Here is a 6,000-nt window from a genome sequence, read left to right as displayed (position 1 = left end):
CCATATTGTCCCTACTTACATGTGCTGAAAGCTTATATCCACGAACGGGCAGAACTACATAAAACAGACTTGGCACTGAAGATCACAACCAGAACAGTTCCAGATTTTCAACATTGCACGCAATTTATAGTGCACATGTATGTTTCTTTTGAATCGTCTGTTTGTTTAGTTGTACATTAGGGGACTTGTTGTATGTCTTGACAAGTAGGGATCAATACGAAATTACTAGTGGCCCTTGAAATGTTCCGCAGCCTTTCTGGAACTGACACTATCACTAATGACACGAAATTATGTTCCCATGTCGCCAAGTTCTGAAGACTCAGCCGGTTTTACTCGTGTTTTTGCTGACCTCACTGCTGGCGTCAGATTAGATAGCCAATGGGAGAGAGGAAATTTCTATTAGCTGAACGTGCGACGCTCGGTCACGTTCCCCCAGTGGTGACTTCGGTAGTGAGGTCTCTTTTGGAAGAGTAAACATCAGGAGAGGCACTTCGCAGATAGCCTGCTGGTGAAAGCCGTCACATTTCAAGTGGGCGAGTACCTTCGATACTACAGAGGACGGTTTACTTCAGCAACAAGCTTAACGGAAGACGATTGGTATCTGCTTCGCCAGGTTAGTAAACAGTTACGGATACGATCTAATAGACGTCCACAAATGCTGGCACGGTTCAGTTAAGGGTTCAAACAACGCTTGGGGCACCGAGATGAGAAAAGCGCTAGAGGTGTCTAAATGCAACGTGTACAGGGTGTACCATAATTCGCAGCGAAAGCTAACACAGGTGAAAGTATGCTACAATAGGAGGAAAAACTTCCCATTATACAAGGATGTATGATTAAATGAAGATGGCGTCCTCTTGGGTAAATTATTCCGGAGGTAAAATACTCCCCCATTCGGATCTCCGGGCGGGGACTACTCAAGAGGACGTCGTTATCAGGAGAAAGAAAACTGGCGTTCTACGTATCGGAGCGTGGAATGTCAGATCCATTAATCGAGCAGGTAGGTTAGAAAATTTAAAAATGGAAATGGATAGGTTAAAGTTAGATATAGTGGGAATTAGTGAAGTTCGGTGGCAGGAGGAACAAGACTTTTGGTCAGGTGAATACAGGGTTATAAATACAAAATCAAATAGGGGTAATGCAGGAGTAGGTTTAATAATGAATAGGAAAATAGGAGTACGGGTAAGCTACTACAAACAGCATAGTGAACGGATTATTGTGGCCAAGATAGACACGAAGCCCACACCTACTACCGTAGTAAAAGTTTATATGCCAACTAGCTCCGCAGATGACGAAGAAATTGATGAAATGTATGATGAGATAAAAGAAATTATTCAGGTAGTGAAGGGAGATGAAAATTTAATAGTCATGGGTGACTGTAATTAAAGAGTAGGAAAAGGGAGAGAAAGAAACATAGTAGGTGAATATGGATTGGGGCTAAGAAATGAAATAAGAAGCTGCCTGGTATAATTTTGCGCAGAGCATAACTTAATCATAGCTAACACTTGGTTTAAGAATAATGAAAGAAGGTTGTATACATGGAAGTACCCTGGAAATACTAGAAGGTATCAGATAGATTATATAATAGTAAGACAGAGATTTAGGAACCAGGTTTTAAATTGTAAGACATTTCCAGGGGCAGATGTGGACTCTGACCACAATCTATTGGTTATGAACTGTAGATTAAAACTGAAGAAACTGCAAAAAGGTGGCAATTTAAGGAGATGGGACCTGGATAAACTGAAAGAACCAGAGGTTGTACAGAGTTTCAGGGAGAGCATAAGGGAACAATTGACAAGAATGGAGGAAAGAAATACAGTAGAAGAAGAGTGGGTAGCTTTGAGGGATGAAATAGTGAAGGCAGCAGAGGATCAAATAGGTTAAAAGATGAGGGCTAGTAGAAACCCTTGGGTAACAGAAGAAATATTGAATTTAATTGATGAAAGGAGACAATATAAAAATGCAGTAAATGAAGCAGGCAAAAAGGAATACAAACGTCTCAAAATGATGTCAACAGGAAGTGCAAAATGGCTAAGCAGGGATGGCTAGAGGACAAATGTAAGGATGTAGAGGCTTATCTCACTAGGGGTAAGATAGATACTGCCTACAGGAAAATTAAAGAGACCTTTGGAGAAAAGGGAACCACTTGTATGAATATCAAGAACTCAGATGGAAACCCAGTTCTAAGCAAAGAAGGGAAAGCGGAGAGGTGGAAGAGTATATAGAGGGTCTACACAAGGGCGATGTACTTGAAGACAATATTATGGAAATGGAAGAGGATGTAGATGAAGATGAAATGGGAGATACGATACTGCGTGAAGAGTTTGACAGAGCACTGAAAGACCTGAGTCGAAACAAGGCCCCCGGAGTAGACAAAATTCCATTAGAACTACTGACAGCCTTGGGAGAGCCAGTCCTGACAAAACTCTACCATCTGATGAACAAGATGTATGAGACAGGCGAAATACCCTCAGACTTCAAGAAAAATATAATAATTCCAATCCCAAAGAAAGCAGGTGTGGACAGATGTGAAAATTACCGAACTATCAGTTTAATAAGTCACAGCTGCAAAATACGAACGCGAATTCTTTACAGACGAATGGAAAAACTGATAGAAGCCGACCTCGGGGAAGATCAGTTTGGATTCCATAGAAATGTTGGAACACGTGAGGCAATACTGACCCTAGGGCTTATCTTAGAAGAAAGATTAAGGAAAGGCAAACCTACGTTTCTAGCATTTGTAGACTTAGAGAAAGCTTATGACAATGTTGATTGGAATTCTCTCATTCCAATTCTGAAGGTGGCAGGGGTAAAATACAGGGAGCAAAAGGCAATTTGCAATTTGTACAGAAACCAGATGGCAGTTATAAGAGTCGAGGGACATGAAAGGGAAGCAGTGGTTGGGAAGGGAGTGAGACAGGGTTGTAGCCTATCCCCGATGTTATTCAATCTGTATATTGAGCAAGCAGTAAAGGAAACAAAAGAAAAGCTCGGAGTAGGTATTAAAATCCATGGAGAAGAAATAAAAACTTTGAGGTTCGCCGATGACAATGTAATTCTGTCAGAGACAGCAAAGAACTTGGAAGAGCAGTTGAACGGAATGGACAGTGCCTTGAAAGGAGGGTATAAGATGAACATCCACAAAAGCAAAACGAGGATAACGGAATGTAGTCGAATTAAGTCGGGTGATGGTGAGGGAATTAGATTAGGAAATGAGACACTTAAAGTAGTAAAGGAGTTTTGCTATTTGGGGAGCAAAATAACTGATGATTGTCAGTAGCGAGGATATAAAATGTAGACTGGCAATGGCAAGGAAAGCGTTTCTGAAGAAGAAAATTTGTTAACATCGAGTATAGATTTAAATGTCAGAAATTCGTTTCTGAAAGTATTTGTATGGAGTGTATGGAAGTGAAACGTGGACGATAAATAGTTTGCACAAGAAGAGAATAGAAGCTTTAGAAATGTGGTGCTACAGAAGAATGCTGAAGATTAGATAGGTAGATCACATAACTAATTAGGAGGTATTGAATAGGATTGGGGAGAAGAGAAGTTTGTGGCACAACTTGACTAGAAGAAGGGATCGGTTGGTAGGACATGTTCTGCGACATCATGGGATCACCAATTTAGTACTGGAGGGCAGCGTGGACAGTAAAAATCGAAGAGGGAGATCAAGAGATGAATACACTAAGCAGATTCAGAAGGATGTAGGCTGCATTAGGTACTGGGAGATGAAGAAGCGTGCACGGAATAGAGTAGCATGGAGAGCTGCATCAAACCAGTCTCAGGTCTGAAGGCCACAACAACAACAACATATAGGGATGGTTACGAATCACCACTGACTTCAATATTAAAGATTGTCCAATATAGTGTAAATGTATTGATAACGTAAACTTTTAGATTAAGTTCCCATGTAACTGGACTCAGATTTCACCCAAGGCCTACCTTAGCAAGAAATGCAGTACTACTTTGGCACATTACATGTTGCAGTTTACTGTACATGGCACCTGTTAAAGTCGCGCTTGTATTTAATTATCACACTCGTTTCTGCAGCGAGTTACGAATGCAGTCAAACACCACAGGATGATCCCCATAAATCGTGAGAAGACTGTACAACTTACTTCAATATACATAGCCGTGATCTGATTTAAGTTGTTCCTTTTTATTTTTAGATGAATGATTTCGATCTCCTAAGACATCATCTTCAGAGCTTACATGCTTTGACGACCATGTAACCGTTGGCGTGGAGCAGTTCCATCTGTGGTGGCGTGGAGAATACTGCTGCAACGTTCTCCACACCTGCACATATGGAACTGCTCCACGCCAACGGTTCCTACGGTCATCAAGGATTGTAAGATCTAAAGATGTTCTCTTAGAAGATCGAAACCGATCACCTAAAAATAAAAATAAACAAATTAAATGCGATCACGACTGTGTGCATTAAAATTATTTATAAATAGCGCTGTTTTTCCTGGAATGATGTTCCAAAAAATTGTGAGACTGTATACGTCGCTGCTCCAGTTGTTCTAAATTTACAACGAGAGTGCTGTATTCTTAAGTTCTGAGATGACCCCGACAGAAAAAGCTAGAGGACCTTATAATCCAAGGCTGCGCTCGCCTGTACCTCTTCGGCCATATTAGCTCATTAGATGTCGACTTTATTAGCAGCAAAATGTATCTGTGCCCCATCATGGGTTTACCACATTCCGTAACGTCGCCCCCCTCAAGGTGAGATAGGCCTTGGGTGAAATTTGAGTCTCGTTAGACAGGAACCTAATCGAAAAGTTTTCGTTTCAGACCCATTCATTCTAACTAGGATAATATTTCACACTATAGAGAGTGGCAGCTCGTAACCACATATCCGCAGTCCTCTCTCAAACGACTCATTTGTGGACAGGTGGTCCTGTTATCGTATACTTCCACTTCTCAGTTTTCGCGAATAAGTGTGACCTACCGTGTGGTCCATTGATCGTGACCGGGCCAAATATCTCACGAAATAAGCGTCAAACGAAAAAACTACAAAGAACGAAACTCGTCTAGCTTGAAGAGGGACACCAGATGGCGCTATGGTTGGCCCGCTAGAGGGCGCTGCCATAGGTCAAACGGATATCAACTGCGTTTTTTTTTTTTAAATAGGAACCCCCCATTTTTATTACATATTCATGTAGTACTTAAAGAAATATGAATGGTTTAGTTAGACCACTTTTTTTCGCTTTGTGGTAGATATCGCTGTAATATTCACAAACATACGGCTCACAATTTTAGACGAACAGTTGGTAACAGGTAGGTTTTTATAAATTTAAAATACAGAACATAGGAACGTTTGAACATTTTATTTCGGTTGTTCCAATGTTATACATGTACCTTTGTGAACTTATCATTTCTGAGAAAGCATGCTGTTGCAGCGTGATTACCTGTAAATACCACATTAATGCAATAAATGCTCAAAATGATGTCCGTCAACCTCAATGCATTTGGCAACACGTGTAACGACATTCTTCTCAACAGCGAATACTTCGCCTGCCGTAATGTTCGCAGATGCATTGACAATGCGCTGACGCATGTTGTCAGGCGTTGTCGGTGGATCACGATAGCAAATACCCTTCAACTTTCCCCACAGAAAGAAATCCGGCGACGTCAGATCCGGTGAACGTGCGGGTCATGGTATGGTGCTTCGACGACCAATCCACCTGTCATGAAATATGCTATTCAGTACCGCTTCACCCGCACGCGAGCTATGTGCCGGACATCCATCATGTTGGAAGTACATCGCCATTCTGTCATGAAGTGAAACATCTTGTAGTAACATCGGTAGAAAATTACGTAAGAAATCTGCATCTACATTTATACTCCGCAAGCCACCCAACGGTGTGTGGCGGAGGGCACTTTACGTGCCACTGTGATTACCTCCCGTTTCTGTTCCAGTCCCGTATGGTTCGCGGGAAGAACGACTGTCTGAAAGCCTCCGTGCGCGCTCGAATCTCTCTAATTTTACATTCGTGATGT

General features: G+C 41.6%; 1 protein-coding gene across 1 annotated transcript in view; it reads left to right on the top strand.

Annotated features, from left to right (window-relative positions):
* The first annotated feature begins 493 nt into the window (after nucleotides 1-493).
* Nucleotides 494-6,000, top strand: part of LOC126092155 (ornithine decarboxylase 1-like) — a 162,132-nt gene continuing 156,625 nt past the window's right edge. Inside the window, exon 1 of the mRNA XM_049907624.1 lies at nucleotides 494-613. The gene's annotated coding sequence lies outside the window, so the exon portion shown is untranslated. The remainder of the gene's footprint in view (nucleotides 614-6,000) is intronic.

The sequence above is a fragment of the Schistocerca cancellata genome, chromosome 7, assembly GCF_023864275.1.
Source record: "Schistocerca cancellata isolate TAMUIC-IGC-003103 chromosome 7, iqSchCanc2.1, whole genome shotgun sequence".
Lineage (NCBI taxonomy): Eukaryota > Metazoa > Arthropoda > Insecta > Orthoptera > Acrididae > Schistocerca > Schistocerca cancellata.
The sequence above is the reverse complement of the archived record's forward strand: the minus strand, read 5'-3'. Positions and strand labels throughout refer to the sequence as shown.